The following is a 20,940-nucleotide window of genomic DNA, read 5'->3' on the forward strand; positions in this document are numbered from 1 at the left end:
CCTGTTGCCATTGACATATCAAAAGCCTTTGATAGAGTGTGGCATGAATCTTTGCTTTCCAAACTATCTTCCTACAAAGTAGGGATGTACCGATGTATCGGTATCGGTATCGGTGGTATCGGCACATTTTAAGAGTATCGGTATCGGCTGATTTTCTGCCGATACTACCGATACTTGAAGGAGTTTTATACGTCGCATGTCACTCGTTGCAAGTAATTTTGTTCAACTGAAATTGGATTTTCTAAATTATTAAAAAAAAAATAGAAAAGTGTAGTTATCTAGTATCATGGTACAATATAGTTTGGAATTTCCCGCGATTTAATTTTCATCACTTTAAACGATAAGATTCATATTACTTTGAATACAAGTATATAATACATAGTATACAGTAAAGCCTTTGTACCGCGGACGCGTACAATACAGGTTTAGTAGCTTCGGCGCAGGATTGGCGGAGCCCCTCCACTCGCCTCATTTGCCTGCCTCAGTCAGCCAGACGGTCGCCCCACAACGGGGTACAGTGCCAGGGCTGCCTAAATGTACGGCAATTAAGGTAAAGCTAACCTATTTGACTCAACTAGACCTCACGAGGCGCCTTCCCCCTCACCCTTTGTCGAAACTCATAGGGGTGGGTGTTAACACTTCGGATAACCATGCACTGTTGCCTCGCCGCACCGTATAATGTTAATATGTGCTTCCGTGCTGCAGTGGTCAGCACGTCTGGCTAAGAATCTATGGATACCTTTCTTCAGGCCAGCACTGAGTAGTGGGTCTTTTTTTTATTTTTAACATTTGATATTGCCCTTTAGCTGCTGGAATTGTTCTATAAAAAAAAATCAGTGCACAGGTATCGGCATCGGTATCGGTATCGGTCAAATATTGGGGTATCGGTATCGGTATCGGTCAAAATTTTGGTATCGGTACATCCCTTCTACGAAGTATATCCCTCTCTCTGTACTCTTATCTCCAGTTTTCTTTCCGGACGTTCTATCATTGCTGTACAGGATAAAATGAGTGCAGAAAGACATTAAATACAGTTAACAGGAATATGAACCACGACATCGGAAGCGTATACAACAGTCCTGTACATTTTCCTACGAAACTGTTATTCTTTTTCATAGAATTTATTGCCGTACCCAGTTCAGGTACAGTAAAAGGGTCATCCAGCTCAGGGATTGTGGGTGTGTCTCGGATATCTATTGCTTCATCCTCTTGGCTAACATGTAAAGGATAAGTAATTTCCTTCGAGTAAAACTGTTTCTCCTCAACCGATAGTCCATATAAAGAACATCCATATTTACAGAAGATTAATTATTGCTACGGTGTGTGTGTGTGTGTGTGTGTGTGTGTGTGAAGCAGTAAGACATAATTGCTGGTTGGATGGATGATTACTCATACGTCAGAGCTAAACGTCACATCGACGTCACGAGAAGATGAGCGGGGCGGGGCTAGCCTCGCTCACAGTGCCTTTAACTTTCAATTAAGTTTACCCTAAATCTACTCTTATAAGTGCTTCATTATCCACATGACACCAAATCATTTTTTTGCCCATTAGGTCGGGGTCTCAAACATCCGCTGCCAAAATAACATCCTTGTCCGACGCTTTGTTAAAGTATTATTTGCGAAAAACAGGGGAACACGACCCCTGAAACCGTTAGTAGTGCATCTAGATACAATACTGTTACTGCAAATTCGCATGTTCGACGCACCCAAACCGATAGCATTCTCAAGAAACAGGCTAGCGGACATCACTTCACAATTTATCATATTGAGTGATACCGTAAGTAGAGCATGATCCGAACCTTTTACATCCTGCCGTACTTGTAAATCAGTAATCATACTTGCAGCACTCTGCTTCACCAATCACAAATCTGTCTCGGATATCCACTATGAGCGGCGGAAAGAAAAGTTGCCACCAAGTTGCTTGTTCGGGTACCTCAGGTGGTTGGCCACAACCATAGCATTATCGTTACACATGTAAATGATCGATCTTCCCATATTATTCCGCTTCAGAACTATCACTCAGTTTAAATGCCATGGGTGACGTCACAGTCCTATTCAAGTGAGGGAATGATAATTTCAGGTGGTAGTTTAAAAGTATATTTGGCAGCAAATGTATGTGAAATAAAATGTCTACCAAAATTGATAGTAAACCACATACTGCGAGAGCTTGGTTAAGTTTATGATATATGAGAGGGAGGTATTTATTTAATAAGTTGTGTATGCACCCCTTGCGAACATTATACTGTTAAGTCTGCTTCGAGACGTGTCACTTGTGGTGCCTGTTTCTACCAAGGAGGCTTTTCTTGGCTCATGCTGACCCCCGGAGATCGTTCTTGATTCACCTGGACGGTTTCCTCTAGAGTCCAGGTTGATGGGTGATCTTCAGAATGTGGGTAGTCTTAAGCCACTCGGCAGTGACTGAAAAATCCCAGGTGGTAGCGGCGGATTTGAAACAGCGTCGTCCATCACGCGGTGAATGCGGGTCACGCACGCTAACCACTCTGCCACCGCCTACCCATATGTTAAGTTGCCGGAGTATAATCAGTGGTTGCGGTGATACCTCGTCCCAAGATTTTTTTTTTTTTTTGGTCTGTATATTTACGTCATTCTGGTGCTAATTTAGTACCACCGAGTGAATAAAATAATTTTGTAACCCATTTTGCTTGAGGACTATCAGTCAGTTTAAATGCTGTAACTGACGTCATTCCTATTCAAATGAGTGAATGATAATTCTAGGTGGTAGTTTGAGTATAACTGCCAGTAAAAGTATGTAAAATGAAAATATCTGCCAAAATTAATACGTAAACCACATACTGCGATAGATTGGTTAAGTATAACATATATGAGGATGGGAGGTGTTTATATAATAATGAGTGTATGCACCGCCTGCGCCGATCTTACTGTTAAGTCATTCCTGCTTCAACCTTGGTTGAGTACGGACCTCCGCTCGCTCCTCCTGCATTCTACCTGTGGTTCAAGTCTTCGAGACTTCACACACAGCTGTTGTCTGCTGGAGTCTGAACTGTGCCAGCAAGCCCTTGTTGCTGCACCCACCTTCTATCGAGGCATTGCCTGCCTCGATGGATAACTCCGAGTCCGGGGCTTCTACACTCGAGAATGACCTTGCCATGTCTGACGAGGACGACTCACCCGCAGTGAACCACTGGCCCGAGCTGCCGAACCTTGTCTCCCACCTGTCGTCGTCCACTCCCAGCCATGGTAAACCGATCACCACCAAACGGCCCGCAGACGACTCAGACGACTCACACGACGCAGCCACTGAGGACTGCCTCCGCCCTCTGGCCAAGACTGCAAAAAGTGCCCCCACGGGTGTTGACACGACTCCTCCTCTGCCTCCTCTGCCTCTTCCTGTTGCCTCGACCCCTGCCGCCTCCCGGACATCCGCCAACCCCTCAGCTTTCGCCCCACGAGACACGTATGTCAAGCTATCCTTCCCTGGCAACCCGTCCACCGACACGAAGCTCCGATGGTTGTCGGAGGTTACTAAAGCCTTCCACCTCCAGCGCGATATGGCCGAGGTCAAGATGGCTGCCGTCACCTCCAGGTTTGTTTATATCTCCCGGCAGCGAACTGACATCATCTCCCGCGTTCAGGCTGGGGAGTTCCTGTCGCTGCCTCTCACCCCCATGGACTCACCTGACAGGCCTCGCAAGTTCCCCAGCTACATCCTTACCCGTTACCCTGTTGACGTGGACCCGCGTCTTGCTGAGGGTCACCAAGGCGTTTACTCGGCAAGACGCTTCATCCAAAACGGCTCCCCCATTAACAGGATTGTTGTGGTGTGGAGCCTTCCTGACCCGCCTCCACCCACTATGGCCTTCGACTTCCTTCCGTGCCTGCCCCCCTGTGAGGTGCGTAAGCTCCAAAATGATCAGCCTTGGTGTTTCAGGTGCTGGGGCGTTGGCCATATCTCCAGGTACTGCTCTGCCTCACCGAAGTGTGCCTGGTGTGCTGCTGCTCACGACACGAGGACATGCCCGGTCAAGAACGAGAGTTCCCGTCCAGCTGCTTCCACCTCCTCCGACCTTCAACCACCAAAGGATGTGTCCCTCTGGAAGTGCCCACGGTGCCTTCAGCCGGGGGTTAACGTGTGGCACGGCTGTGCTCGGCGCCAGGCCCCCCTTCGTACCTCCTCGACAGCGTCACCACCACCACCTCTGCCACCGCTGTCTAATAAGACTGCTAACCCCACTGACTCTGCCTCTCCACAGGATGTGGCACTTCGCAAGGCCATTTCTTCCCTCCAGGCTCGTGTCACTACTATGGAGGACCGTTTCTCCGCCCTCGACGCCAGGATCAACGAGCTGGTTGCCGCCCAGGCAGCTACTGCCTCCAAGCTCAACACCATGGTCGAAGCTCAGGAGGCCGTCGTCACCGCAGTCTCCTCCCTCACAGAAAAAATGGATACCATCTGTGCTCGACTTGAGAAGCTCTACCAGACACCTCCTGCCTCTGCCATGTCTCCCTCAGGTTGCTCGTCTACCTCCACTCCTCACCGGTCTCACTTCTCAAAGGGTAAGATTCGACGCTAATTTCCAACTTGATGTCATATCTTGGAATGTTTGTGGCATCACCAACCACGCCAAGCTTGCCCAGCTCAAGGCCTATGTGTATCAACACCATCCAAACGTCATTTTGCTACAGGAGGCATTTCCAGGTCGGCCGCTCCCCGCTGGGCAAGCTCCTCCTCTCACAGGGTACGTTCCGTACGTCCACATGGTAAGGAATGGCCTCCTGACGTACATTCATTGTTCCTTGCCTCACCGCCCTCTCCGCACATCTACAGATCCTGACACGACCTTTCAGCTCTTTCAAATCACGCTTGGGGGTGGCCTCCTTCAGATATGCAATGTGTACTCTGCCCCTGCTCGCCTCAACCTTGCAGCTCTTCCACCTCCTACGGTGCGCGGTATGATGTATCTCGGGGACTTCAACGCGAGGCATCCCGACTTAGGTGATCGATCTGATTGCACAAACTACCCTGGACTACGACTCCTATCTTACATCCGAAGGCATCATCTGACGCGCTGGGACACCGGGGGCGCCACTCACTCCCGGGGTGGTACGCTGGATCACGTCCTCACCTCTGGCCTGGTAACATCTCAGGTCCAATGTTCCTCTGTGCCGGCTTTATTTTCTGACCACGTTGCCCTTCGGTTTTGCTATTCTCTACCTTCTCTGTCAACCAATTCTGCCTCTCGACTACGAATCAATGTGCCCCCTAAGTATTGCCCGACATTTATCGCCTATATAACCCACATGTTACCTACCTTTAACGTTACTTCACCTGATCAGTTATATTCCGCTCTTGTCTCTGCCACCCATGACTTTCACAGGTTGTATATCTCACGGCCACACCTCCAGCGTCGCCCTGCTGCTCACCCCTGGACATTAGACTTGCGCATTCAAGAGGCAAGGGAAGAAGCTGAGCGTGCTGGTCTTCTGTTTCAAGCAAACCCTACTCCTGAGCTGCTCCGTCGATATCAAGAGTCAAGGGACGCTCTTGTGGCATTACAAGAGTGCGTCATTACAGAGTCCTGGCGGAAGTTCACAGACAGCATTAACCAGCAGACGAGTGTGGCCTCCATGTGGCGCCTCATCCGTCGGGTGGTTAAGAAGACTCCCTCAACTGCCCTTCACCACACTCCCGCCGCCTACGCGCAGCAACTAGTAGACACATGGTCGGAACAGTCTAACCCTGCCAGCCTTCCCGCCCACATACAAGACGCCCTCTCCTCCCGTGCTACTGTCCGACGGCTCCGTCTCATGTCAGCCTTATTGCACCCGGATGACGACGAGTCCGTGCCGATCACCGCCGGTGAGCTGCGCCGTGCTCTCTCTAGAGGTAAAGCTTCGTCTCCTGGTGATGATGGTATAACTTACACAGTACTACGCCTGCTGCAACAAGTTCCCGGGAACCCTCTGCTTCTACTCTACAATCTTTGCCTTCGCGACGGTTGTGTACCACAAGCCTGGACCAGCAGCACCATCATACCCATCCCCAAGCCAGGTACAGCAAAGTTCAGACCTATTTCCTTACTTCTTGTTTCTGCAAAGTTATGGAACGAATCTTACTTAACCGTCTTATGTACCGCCTCCAGGACCGCCTTTCGCCCCGACTGTTTGGCTTCCTTCCTCAGCGCAGCACACACCACTGTCTCGTCGACCTGTACTCTCGTCTCTCCCGGGACAGCGTGGTGGCTTTCGTTGACCTGAAGAGTGCCTTTGATGTCGCTAACAGGGACATCATTTTGGACCAGCTCGTTGACTTTGGTATTGAGGGTAATCTCTTACGGTGGATCAGGGCTACCTCAGTAACAGGACCTCCTGAGTGTTCTTCAGCGGTGCATACAGTCACTCGAGAAGTTTTCTCCTTGGTACGCCTCAAGGGGGTGTTCTAAGTCCGTTTTTGTTTAATATTTTAATGCATCGGCTACTCACTTCTCTACCTGACATTCCTGGCATTACGATTTCATGTTACGCTGACGACATATGTGTTCATTCTACCTCACCAAGGGACCTTCAACTTTTTCTTGCCTCCTTCTCCGTGTCGTCCTCTAACTGTGGTATTATTGTCTCTCCTGATAAGAGTAGAATATTCTCCTGCCGCCCTCCTGCCACTCTGCCAGACTTCTCCGTCGGTGGGACTGCCATTCCCTTGTGCTCCCAGTACTGCTACCTCGGCGCACCTGTCAAGATCTCGCCAGTCGTCCCCGCCGGGCGTCAAACCCATCCTCTCATTCGTGACTTGCTGGATCGCCTTCAGAGACGGCTTCAACCACTCCAGTGGCTCACAAACAACTCTTCGGGCATCTCCATTCCTGTGGCCAGGACCATATATATTACTTTTATTCGCTCTGTCGTTGATTACCTCTCCCCTGCCTTGGTACAACTTCCCCGAACGACTTTAGAGCCCTTGGAGAAATTTCAGAACAGAGCGCTGAGAGTTATTCTTGGGTGTCCCATGTCTACAAGGATTGTAAACATGCAATGCGAGTTAAGTCTTCCACCCTTGGTCGAGAGAATTTATTCCAATGTTACTCGCCTCACTGTTAAGTGCCTCCATCTCCCACATCTCTCGCCCCACTACTCGCAGCTGATCAGGATGTCGCTTGGACCCGCTCGACCTGTTCCTCCTATCTTGCCCGCAGGTCGTACCCTTATTCGAGCTGTCTCTTCCTTGATTCGCAGTCTTGATTTGGATGTCCGTGCTGCTGACGTGCCCCCTGGCCCGCCCCCGTGGAATTTGCCAACGCCAGAGTTCAGCTTAACTCCTACATCCAAGTCGGACCCGCCTCCCCTACAGCTGCAGTTGGCCCTGGAACACGTAGCGACAGTGACGTCCTCCATCGCAGCTCCACGCCGTCTCTACACTGACGGGTCACTGCAATCGGACGGTGCAGCTGGTTGTGCGGTTTTCTCACCTGACTTGGAGCCGCCTCCTGGGGGTTGGGTTGGCCGTCGCCTCCATGACCACTCCAGCTCCACATTATGTGAGCTGTATGCCATACTAGATGCTGTCAGTCTCGTTTGTCAAAGGGGAGTAAATGCTGCTATTATTTGTGATTCAAAGCCTGCCCTTCAGTCCCTGTCTGCTGTCCATCCCACCCACCCTCAAGTCGTTCAACAGATCCTGTCCTTTTTATCTTTAATGAATGCTCGTAAGTTGCACGTCAAATTTTTATGGGTGCCATCTCATGTGGGTTTATGCCATAATGCCACAGCTGACCGCCTTGCCAAGGAAGCCTGCTGCCTACCTCCACGTGGTGATGCCCGTCCTCTCTCCCTGCCCTGCAACCTCTCCAGAGTCCGCTCCGCCGCCTTTCTTCCTGCACGGCGTCGTAGGGATACAGAGAGGTCTCACAGCATCACCATCAACCACTATGAGGCCGTCTGCCGCCACAAGTACTCGTACCGTCGCCGGGGCCTCATGGTTCGGAGACACAATGTTGTTTCCGCACGTCTGCGGTTAGGCTACCGTCCACCGTGGCAGGTCGCCGGAGTGGAGGGGGAGCCTGTGTTCACCGAATGTCGCCTGTGCCGCTCACCGCTGTCAAACACCATCGAACACTACTGCCTGGCCTGCCCCACTGTTCGTGGATTGCTACCCCAGGGACAGCCGCTGGATGCTGTCTGCCGCCACCTCCTGAACCATGACTCTCTTGACGTAATCCTGGTGCGCCACCCTCGATTTGGGGGTTTTTCATAGGTGTGTGTGTGTGTGTGTGTGTGTGTGTGTGTGTGTGTGTGTGTGTGCGCGTGTGTGTGTGCGTGTGTGTGTGTGTCCATTGGTTTAGTTAAAATCCGCCCTTGATCACAATTGTATTTAACTGATCTTGTACGTAATGTCTGAGGCTATTGCCTAATAAATTTATCAAACAACAACATACTGTTAAGTCTGCTTCGAGGCCTCGAGACGTGTCACTAGTGGAGCCTGTTTCCACATATCTGCTGGCCCAAAGTGTTATGGTAGAGATGGACACCTCAGTCCCCCGTGCTGGTTGGCGATAACTGAGGCCTTCAGTGTGAAGGATAATAATGACTTTGCACCGGTCTTGTGGGGTCTCCGCGGAGACTAACTTACTGCGACCATCAAATCAACACAGGATCGAAACGTATCATATACAGTAATGGATTCAGATGCGTCATCACAATCAGGGATACCAATCATTGAGAGGAGACCAGCTACGATGGATCGATAACTTTTTGTGGAGAGTGTACACTCCGCTCAATTTTATTATCGGCCAACATGACAACTCTACCCAATTGACATGTTTCCATATCAACTCATGTGACATACTGCATTAAAACACACCTCACCATCACACCTCCTCTGTGCTCATTGTCCTTGCATTTATTTATATACACACTGAACCCCGGTACAATTTTTTGCAACGTCCCCTTGATTTCTAACAACCATACAATGTCAAATTTCATAAAAAAAAAAAAAATAGCACACCTGGGTTTTGCAATTTATCTTTCAGCCCTGCAACATTCCAGGAGCATATATTTACTCATGTCTGTCATTTCCTCTCCCAAGAAAAATCAAGGCAGTACCTGTCGATCACTTCTCCATTACGCAGCAGTACCCGGTTCTTCCTGTCGTAGATGTCTAGGGCTGCATTCTCCGGTTATTCTTTCTCCTCTCTTTCTCTTCTGCGTAGCCGCAACATCTCTCTCCTGGATGCTGGGTGGATGTCCTTGTTTATGAATATCCTCCTGAATTGTTCTGCGTTCTTGTGATTCTTGGCCGTAGCAGTGATGTTGTTCCGCTTTCCTTGGTCCTCCACCATCACACATATTGGTCGCTGTCTCGTGTCGTTGGGTTGCTCAAGACGTTTGATTATCCAGTTCGAGGGGTCAACTGGGCCAGTGTAGCCATCTTTTTTTTTTTTTTTTTTTTTTTTACAGAAAAGGAGACAGTTCAAGGCGTGAAAAAAAATATTGAAAATAAAGCCCGCTACCTATACTGCTCCTGAATAGAGTACAGAGGAGTGACTACAAAGAGAGGTCAATTTCGGGAGGACAGGTCTGGCAGATACCCTCCTCTTGAAAGAGTTCAAGTCGTAGGCAGGAGGAAATACAAATGAAGGAAGATTGTTCCAGAGTTTACCAGCGTGATGGATGAAAGAGTGAAGATGCTGGTTAATTCTTGCATAAGGGGTTTGGACAGTATAGGGATGAGCTTGAATAGAAAGTCGTGTGAGGAGATGCCGCGGTAGGGGGGGAGGCATGCAGTCAGCAAGTTCAGAAAAGCAGTCAGCGTGAAAATATCGATAGAAGATAGAAAGAGAGACAACATCGGGACGGAATTTAAGGGGTAGAAGACTATCAGTAAGAGGAGGAGAGCTGATGAGACGAAGAGCCTTAGACTCCACTTTGTCCAATAAAGCTGTGTGAGTGGAGCCCCCCCACACGTGAGATGCGCACTCCATACGATCTACCATACCATCTGCTTGCATGATTGACACGACTTTCTCGCCATCTGATGCACCGATGTTATTTTATTCTCCCTTCACCCCTGTTATCACTAGATTTTTTTTTCTTTCTTTGTTTTCAACATATTCCAAAAACATCTGCTGCTGGTGAAATTTTTTGTATGCATCATCTTGCCTTATATTCTGCCTCTGCACCGTCTCTTTAATCTGCTTCATCTGTGTCATATATTCTTTGATGCCCCGTATCTCGTCCAGTAACACGGAATTACTTGGTTCTTCTGCTCTGTCTGCTGCTATCATGGTGTTCAAAGCGCGTTTGAGTTAGGCGGCAGTCATCTTGTTGACATCGGTGGTTGACGCAGTCTTCGCACGGCTTCAGTAGAGTCGTAAGTAACCATGGATTGTTTATGGCACTATCAGTTTACTGAAGCTATAACGATGCTCGCTGAGCTGTTTCCCGTTTTCTTTTGGCTGTTATCGTTGCCTAGGAAACGACTTCCCACCTTGCTCACTTGTGCCTGCATTCGAGGTCACAGGATGAAGTCCACTATTTAGAGGCTCTATATAGATGTTCTTGTCCATAAAACGTGGGTTTAGTAAAGTCACTGGCTTCACATTACCTTCATGGAGCTATTGGTATCTGCCTGCTACTGGAATTATATATAATATCCACGAAAAAACACTTTTCTTGAGGAGCTGTCTGACTTGTTGTTGCTGCCACCAACGCCAACTGCACACACACATAGCCATACTAGACAGAGTGGAGTCTAAGGCTCTTCGTCTCATCAACTCCCCTCCTCTTACTTACAGTCCCCTGCCTCTTAAATTCCGCCACAATATTCAAAACCCCATGGCTAAGGATTCCCCTTCCCGCCCCCGGCTTAGGAAGGGTTTCAAAGGGACTATAAACATGCACCTCTTGGCATGAGCCACTGGGGCAAATTGTGGTTCTGTTCTCGATTAAATCATTTTCTCCTTTCCTCCTTATTTTCTTCGTTAGTTAATTTATGCGCTTATTCCTTTCATGTCTCTGGTCTTCATTTCGTTCCTTCTTCCTTTATTTGCTTATTTGTATCTATATTTATCTATCTTCCTCTCTCTATCTTCTATCGACATTTTCAAGCTGACTTCTCTTCTGAACTTGCTAACTACATGTCTCTCCTACTCACGCGGCCACGCTGCACTTGACTTTCTATTCTTGCTCACCCCTATACTATCCAAATCCCTTATGTAAGAATTAACGAGCATCATCATTCTTTTATCCATTCTGCTGGTAAACTCTGGAACAGCCTTCCTTTGTCTGTATTAAATTTTCCTTCTGCCTATGACTTGACCTCTTTCGAGAGAGGAGAGTGTCAAGACACCTCTTCTCCGGAAATTGACCTGTCTTTTGGCCTCTTGTTCTGTGTTTCTCTTGTTGGAACAGCGCTTGGCGGGCTTTTTTGTTGCTTCTTTGTTTTAGCACCCTTGAGCTGTCTCCCTTGCTGTAAAAAAAATATTAGGTGCTTATGTTGATGGTAATTGTAATGATTCTCTCCTGAACTATCTATCTCTCTGTTATTCTATCTATATATCTTCTCACTTGGCTCCTCATGCCCTGACGAATGGCTTCCCTTGTTTTTGTTTGTTTTTATTTTAATATGCCCCAGCCCTTTTAAGGACCCTGGAGGCTGTATAATAAATGGGAGGAGGTACAGAAGGCGAGAAGGTGCACCATACCATTATATGTTCTAAGGCCCCGTTCACACTGTGCCGACTCCGGGCCACGACAACCTAGTGACTTTTAGGCCCCCTTCACACTGTGTTGAATCAGTATCCGGCGATCGTGTCTAGACCTCTTTCCGACCATGTGAGACCCTTTTACATTAACATTTCACACCCAAGTTGCCAAGACCTCGTATACCCCGAGTCGAGGCCCAGAGTCGGCAAGTGTGAACGGAGGTGCTTTAGAGGACCCTTCGCCTGTGAAATTCGAAAACTTCGAAGATATCACATTTTGAAAAAAAAAAAATAACAGAGTCCTCTATCATTTCTCCATACTCTGTGAAAGTCTGGTGTCTACGACGAAATTTTACCTGTCAAATTTTTTTTTCAAGGGTACCTAACTAGTCCTCCCTCTTTATACCCCAGTTTTCTGTTTTACAGCTATGTTTATACCATTACATAAGCTTTTGTTGGCTTCATTTTTGTGATGTTTCTTTAAAAATATATCATTGCTCCTGATATGGCATCATCCCTTGACGAGGGCGCTCACTTGTGTGCTGCTGCCCCAGTTAAGCAGTGGCTGAGGAAACGGCCGTTTTCTAAAAACGCAGTTTTTTGGTGCTTGAAGATACACTTTTTCCATAGTTTCTAACCTATGATATAAGTGATGGTATCATATGAAAGCTAAGGAAAAGACAAATGTTTCGTCCGTAAATCAATTATGTTCTTCTTTTTAGTTTTTTGGTGCTTGAAGATACACTTTTCCCATAGTTTCTAACCTATGATATAAGTGATGGTATCATATGAAAGCTAAGGAAAAGACAAATGTTTCGTCCGTAAATCAATTATGTTATTTTAGTCATGATTTTATATATATATATATATATATATATATATATATATATATATATATATATATATATATATATATATTTTTTTCTCTCCGTAATGAGGCGAAAAAAAATCTTTGAGGTATATTTTTTTCCATGAAAATGTAGATACAGAGTCCAAAAGAGTAGTAACAAATGTACGGAAGTGAGGGTTGCCTCAGCGGGGGGGACTGGAAGTGGGGGTTGGGGGGGTCAGCGGGGGGGTTACGGAAAAGGGGGTATCTGGACCCCACCCCCTCCCCGCCCATCTCTCTTACCTTTTCACCAGCGTACGGAAGCGGGAGGGTGACGGGAGTAGGGGTGCCCAGCAGGGAGGGGGGGGGTGACGGGAGAGGGGGTACTTGAAGGGTTAAGATAAGATCGTTGGCCCTCGAATGACCACGAGATTATAATCACGGCAAAGGTTAAAGACATTAGGTTAATGACCAGGCTAGAATATGAATTTGCTCTCTAATGCAAGTCCGAAAAAAAAAAAAAATCGCCATTGAACGTAAGACTCGATAAATTATTTAAGTTTTTGCTAGGTGTATTGTATCATTATCTTCTTATTTCTCATTTCTCAACTTGTTTCTTCTTATTTCTTTCCTCAACTTATATATATATATATATATATATATATATATATATATATATATATATATATATATATATATATATATATATATATATATATATATATATATATATATATATATATATATTTTTTACTCCGGTTATTTGGTGTCATCTAACCCTAAACACTGCAGCACCAAGTCTTTTTTTTTCTGATTTTGCATTAATTAATGTCTTATATCTCATTTCTTAACTTCTTTCTTCTTATTTCTTTTCTCAACTTGCATTTCTTTATATTTTCTGCCTGCTCTTCGGTGTCATATGACCTTAGACGTTGCCGCATCGAGTTTACCTTTTCCCGTGAAAAAGGGATCATGTGTGTGTGTGTGTGTGTGTGTGTGTGTGTGTGTGTGTGTGTGTGTTCCATTCCCCTCTGATTCTTGAGAAATCTGCGGCTAGCTCGAAATTTTGTGGGACAAACTTTTTTAGCCGAATATATGCTCCGAAGCGGAATTTAGTGAGGATTCTTATGGTATCTTCAAATTCCTCATACGTCTATTAGTTCCCGAGTTACACCGAGAAAACTGATTTTTTTTTCTCTCGTCAGAGTAGCCTAACAAATAAAAATCACTCAAAGCTCCTCATCTACGTTCCTTAGAAAGATTGCCATATGTTACTATTAAGAAACTTATCCCAACAACTGAAAATTTGACGCACGTTCATTTTTTTTTCTGATTTTGCATTAATTAATGTCTTATATCTCATTTCTTAACTTCTTTCTTCTTATTTCTTTTCTCAACTTGCATTTCTTTATATTTTCTGTCTGCTCTTCGGTGTCATATGACCTTAGACGTTGCCGCATCGAGTTTACCTTTTAGTGAGGATTCTTATGGTATCTTCAAATTCCTCATACGTCTATTAGTTCCCGAGTTGCACCGAGAAAACTGTATTTTTTTTTCTCTCGTCAGAGTGGCCTAACAAATAAAAATCACTCAAAGCTCCTCATCTACGTTCCTTAGATAGATTGCCATATGTTACTATTAAGAAACTTATCCCAACAACTGCAAATTTGACGCACTTTCATCGAAAACTTAATTTTTAATCATTTTTTATTTACTTTTATGGCGCGTTTCGCGTCATCGTCCGCCAGAACCTTTTACCCTTGATGACACGAAATGCGTCATCGTGCGCGAAAGGGTTAAATAAGTCAGATTTATCTCAAATTCACTGTCTGGACAGACAAATACTCGGAAAAGAGAAGGCAAACCAGTTTGTAGATATATATAAATATGCTGTATATTCACGTTCTTATGGATTTCTTCTTGTTGATTTGGGTATAAATATTCCTGACTCCCTACAGTTTCGCTCAACTCTCCCTTCCATCATACCTTTCTCCCTCCCTCTTCTCTCTCCTTCCCCCTCCCTCCCTCCCTCACCTTCCCTTTCCTTCCCTCGTGTTATTAAATAAGTCAGATATATCTCAAATTCACTGTCTGGGCAGACAAATATTCAGAAAAGAGAAGGCAAACCAGTTTGTATATATATATATATATATATATATATATATATATATATATATATATATATATATATATATATATATATATATATATATATATGTATATTCACGTCCTTATGGATATCTTCTTGTTGATTTGGGTATAAATACTCCTGAATCCCTACAGTTTCGCTCAAACATTGTTGGAGAGCCTCCCAGGTGAACGCGTATTCCAATGGTGAACTCCAGGAAAAAGGAATTCTTACACGTTCTATACTCCCAACATAACGAACCCTATGGTTTAAGCTCTCAGCTACTTCTGATCTTACTCTCTTAAACCTTTGCAGCTGCTTTCTTAAAATCTCGAAGTCCGCCTTCCTGAAGTCAGGTATTAAGTGTTGTTTCTGCTGACTCTATCCTCCCATTTAATATTAAATCTAATCTCCTTATGATCACTGTTACGTAATGAACCCCCAACCTGAATGTTGCTTATTATATCCTCTTTATTAGTTAACAACAAATCCAAAATATTTTCTTCCCTCGTTGGTGTTCTAATTAACTGCTTAAGGAAACTATCCTGCGGCGGGAAATGAAAAAGAACCATGCAGCATGGAAAAACTGCACGGAAATTTGTGTGCCTGTGAGAACAAGACAACGCTTGCTGAGCACCCAATGATGATCACAAGACTAAGATTCCCACTTGCGGGATATACTGTGAAATTTGTCAATAATGCTAAAGCATATGAGCCATCTTATTTAGCATTCTATGTCTTTGAGAGTATTCTCGTAAAGCCTTCTTCGAATGGGTGTAAAGAGACATCACTTTGCCATAGCGTATGCTTACATTATAGTGAATAGAAACGGAGAAACAGTAGAAAGCGGATCCTATTGTGGAAGTAATGCTGTAAACCATTTTAGCTGAACCCACACTGTTTTGTATATAGAACGAACTTACATTAGCTGAACTCACACTGTTTTGTATATAGAACGAACTTACATTAGCTGAACTCACACTGTTTTGTATATAGAACGAACTTACATTAGCTGAACTCACACTGTTTTGTATATAGAACGAACTTACATTAGCTGAACTCACACTGTTTTGTATATAGAACGAACTTATATTAGCTGAACTCACACTGTTTTGTATATAGAACGAAATTACATTAGCTGAACTCACACTGTTTTGTATATAGAACGAACTTATATTAGCTGAACTCACACTGTTTTGTATATAGAACGAAATTACATTAGCTGAACTCACACTGTTTTGTATATAGAACGAACTTACATTAGCTGAACTCACACTGTTTTGTATATAGAACGAACTTACATTAGCTGAACTCATATGACACCGAAGAGCAGGCAGAAAATATAAAGAAATGCAAGTTGAGAAAAGAAATAAGAAGAAAGAAGTTAAGAAATGAGATATAAGACATTAATGAATGCAAAATCAGAAAAAAAATGAAAGTGCGTCAAATTTGCAGCTGTTGGGATAAGTTTCTTAATAGTAACATATGGCAATCTTTCTAAGGAACGTAGATGAGGAGCTTTGAGTGATTTTTATTTGTTAGGCTACTCTGACGATAGAAAAAGAATCTGTTTTCTCGGCGTATCTCAGGAACTAATAGACGTATGAGGAATTTTAGATACCATAAGAATCCTCACTAAATTCGCTTCGAGCATATATTCGGCTAAAAAGTTGGCCCACAAATTTCGAGCTAGCTGCAGATTTCTCAAGAATCAGAGGGGAATGGAACACACACACACACACACACACACACACACACACATGATCCCTTTTTCACGGAAAAAGGTAAACTCGATGCGGCAACGTCTAAGGTCATATGACACCGAAGAGCAGGCAGAAAATATAAAGAAATGCAAGTTGAGAAAAGAAATAAGAAGAGAGAAGTTAAGAAATGAGATATAAGACATTAATTAATGCAAAATCAGAAAAAAAAGACTTGGTGCTGCAGTGTTTAGGGTTAGATGGCACCAAATAGCCGGAGTAAAAAAATATATATATAAGTTGAGGAAAAAAATAAGAAGAAACAAGTTGAGAAATGAGAAATAAGAAGATAATGATACAATACACCTAGGAAAAACTTAAATAATTTATCGAGTCTTACGTTCAATGGCGATTTCTTATTTTATTTTCGGACTTGCATTAGAGAGCAAATTCATATTCCAGCCTGGTCATTAACCTAATGTCTTTAACCTTTTCCGTGATTATAATCTCGTGGTCATTCGAGGGTCCACGATCTTATCTTAACCCTTCAAGTTCCCCCTCTCCCGTCCCCCCCCCCCCTCCCTGCTGGCCACCCCGACTCCCGTCACCCTCCCGCTTCCGTACGCTAGTCCGAGAGGGGGGGGGGGAAGGGGGGGGTTGGTGAAAAGGTAAAAGAGATGGGCGGGGGGGGGGGGGGTAGGGGGGGTCCAGATACCCCCTCTTCCGTAATCCCCCCGCTGACCCCCCCAACCCCCACTTCCAGTCCCCCCCCCGCTGAGGCAACCCCCACTTCCGTACATTTGCTACTACTCAAATGTTTTACGGGCGAGTTGTTGCTATAGGTATGAATATTTTGTAGACCAGGAGTCAAAAGCGTACTGCCAAAAATATAGGAGGAGTGTTTCACAGAATCATGACGCTTTTCCAAAGAAGAAGAAAAAAGTTTTCTCAAAAACCCTTCTTCCATATTTCATAAAACATTCAATTTCTTAAAGTTTCGATATAACAAAAATAGGTATAGGAAATGAAGAAAATGTTGCTGTTGTTAAGAAGAAACGAAGAAAGTAAAGAAAGGGAGGGTTAAGAAAAGCTGAGTAAAGAAATGGCAAAGAAAATGCAGATAAAAGAGAATAAGAAATTAACACAGAAGGAAGAAATGAAATGAAAACTATGCAAAAGAAAGAATAAGAGCACATAAAAGATTAAGAAAGAGTAGGGGAGAGAACAGTAAAAACAGAGGGAAGGAAGCAATTGCTAGAAATTAACGAGGAAAAATGCAAGACTGAGAAAGGAGGATGGTGAGAGAGGAGAGAGAGAAAATATGAAAGAGGAAAGAGGGAAGAGCAAAGAAAACATGAAAAGAGCAATGTAGAAAGAAGGAAGATAAAAGTAACTTATAAACGAAGACGAAGTAAAAGAAGATAAAAGAACAAGAGGGAAAAGAATGTTCTCCGGACTTGTATTGGAGAAGATAAATCATTGTAATGATGATGTAACAAGAACAATTATATATAATTATATAGTGTATTTTATCATGTGTCTGAATGGATGATATTGATAATTATATGTGTCTGTCTGTCTCTGTCTGTGCGTCACTATCTGTGTGTGTGTGTGTGTGTGTGTGTGTGTGTGTGTCTCAAAGTCAGTCTCTCTCTCTCTCTCTCTCTCTCTCTCTCTCTCTCTCTCTCTCTCTCTCTCTCTCTCTCTCTCTCTCTCTCTCTCTCTCTCTCTCTCTCTCTCGTACTATAAATGAAAAAAAATTTGACAACCAAACACAGATGTAGGTGTAAAGGAAGGAGGCTGTACAAAAATAAATAGAAAAAAAAATTGAAAAGACGAATCAGAAAAAAAGTGAAATGCAGAAAGTTAAAGTGGGAAAAAAAGCAAAGAACGCATGATAACGTGTTTAAAATGGTAAGTGATCTCAATAGGAGCCGAGTAACACGAAAGAGAAAACCGGTACAGCAATAAATGGCAGGTGTCCAATTCAAGAGCTTTGCGCAAAGCTCTTTAATTGGACACCTGCCATTATTTTCTTTTCTCAGTAAAAGCTGCTTTTTATATGGAAATCCTGTGATTTCTCAGTTTCCTTAGTCCGCTAAAGAAATCACTAAAAATCTTTACGCCTGCCGTGAGCGAACGCAACGCGTTCATTTTCTCTCCTCGATCAACACATTAACGATACTTTTTAGAGCCAATTCAGAGCCTGCCGACGCCCTGCCTTGCGGCGAGCCTCACAAGGGCGATAAATGAATGTTTGCCATCTCTGAGACCATTCTTAGCACAGGATTTCTTTCTGTGGAACACCTACATTCATATAAGTATATAGTAGTATTAAACTGAAAAAGTACGTGTCGGTGTATTTTTATTATATTTTTAATTATAATGGATGATGCCCGCTGAGGGATTAGAGGTTAGGAACATATTTAAAATGTTGGGCATGTCTCCAACGCGGTCGGGGATGGGATACGTTTAGGTTGCTTAACCAAATGCACTAGACAGTTGAAGATAGCAAAGTTATATGCCTGTTAAGCTACCCTCCTTGCTAACATCACCTGTTTAGTTTCCCTTTCCACACACGTCTCCCGGCAACATTACTGGCATGTTACTTAACAGTCGCCCTAGTCATCTATAAGAGGGTATACATCTCTGCCGCGACAGAAGAGCGCTTAACAAGCTGCCAGCTTTCCTTCTCACCTTCATGTCTTTCTTTTTCCCTACTCATTCACCTGACTTTTCGGTTACGTTCACATCCTTAGATTATTTATAACACTTAATACTTTTTCTTTCAATGGCTTATTCATATATTTTTTTTATCCTATATTTGTTTGGCCCAGCTTGTTTGTGTATTGTAAATTTATGTAGCCTATTTTTTCCCTTTCTGATTCAGCAACAAGCTTCAACTATTTACTCCCTCCATCCTTTTTGTTATTCATTATCCATAAGAGTGGTTAGGAACCCACAACTGCCTCAATAACTAAGACAGAACGATCATGCCTCAGGAAGGAAAGCTAGAGCCGCTATGGCAGCATCAACCAGCAAAACAAGGCACGTGGTGAGAAATGTTCTAGCACGTCGTTCAGAATGTAAACCTGAATAAAAATATAAAATGTACACCGTATTTAGCTGTCTGTAATATGAATTGCACCGTTTGGATATTACAGTTCGTATTCAAATGATGTCACATATTAATTAACTATGTAAATGAAAATCCTTTAATGAAGCGTCTGTTGTGCAGTTTTACGGTATCAAAAATATTAATGGAAGGTTGTATTTCCCAAGTTTATGATATATTTTGAAGAATCATCTATTGATAGTAAATAAAAAAAAAGTTATTTTCAGTTTCCGACCACGTAATGCAGGAAGAGCTTGCTAATTGCCAACCAAGAGTGTATTGAACAAATGATCAAGCACTAGGGAGTAAAGGTCGATTGTGCATTAAACTCCTTCATAAAATCATATTATGAAGATTGTTGTGATAGTATATACAGGGAGTAAAGAAGTGGTAATTAGATACGAAAACAATACCGTTACAGGGCCATGTAAAATTTGTAAAGCCAGGGGTTGATGCTCGACGTAAGGCATACGTATAATATATAGCATCCCTCCCATAAGGCCTGCCTATCCATAGTGACCCAGCTTCGAATCCCGGCCCCGGAGAACAGGCGATTATGAAACCTTACAAATTTATCTTTCCTTTTCATAATGCTTAACATCCCCTTCAATTAATTGTACACCTGACGTTTCCCTAGTCACACACACACACACACACACACACACACACACACACACACACACAGATTACACAGTAATCTAGTAATTCCAGTCTCTTTACATTTAGCTCGCTTCAGCAGTGCCTTTTATTGTGCCGGGCATTCATTGCAATGTCATTTTAACCATCTCCATTTACTGAAAGACAAGGTAGCAGTTTCGCAGCGAGGCCCTGGCCAGTCCATGTCCCGAGTAAACCAGGAAAATGTGTCAGTTACCATGCATCCTCATAATTCATTGAGAGGAAAACAAAATAAGTGATCTGCATGTTATTGCCGAGCCCCACCCAGCCCCGCCCCGCCCGTGTCCGGACCACCCGTGAATGGGCGTCGACAGGTCTAGTGTTACTAGAAACTCGAATAGGAAATGATTAAAGCAACATAAACTTCTCTTATTGTTTTTACTCATTTTAATCAATATTTTAGGGTCCTAAGCTGTATGGTTTATTGCTTGTTTAATACTATACATTATTTAAACTATTTTCCTGTGATTCATCTTGTTTAATAAGCAAACTTGACACTGTTCTCAGCGCCATCCTCAACACCACCACCAAAATCTTCGTCATATCTATACTCATCATCAAAAGCAACAGCATCCTAGTTATCATCATCGTTACTACTTTTATTTAAATAGTTATCAGGTACCCTCCATAACCCAACCCTAAACCAAGACGTTATGGGTTGATTAGATATGTAATCTTGAGAGTCAGTTGTGGAGAGGTAAACGAAGCAGGTGTAGCGGGAAAGACAACAGGCGACCAAGAAAGAAGCCCGGCGGAGCGTTAAAGGAAAACTGCATGATGTACAAGTGAAGAGACATCGGCGACCTGGCAGC

This window comes from Eriocheir sinensis, chromosome 34 (assembly GCF_024679095.1).
Source record: "Eriocheir sinensis breed Jianghai 21 chromosome 34, ASM2467909v1, whole genome shotgun sequence".
In the NCBI taxonomy this organism is placed as follows: domain Eukaryota; kingdom Metazoa; phylum Arthropoda; class Malacostraca; order Decapoda; family Varunidae; genus Eriocheir; species Eriocheir sinensis.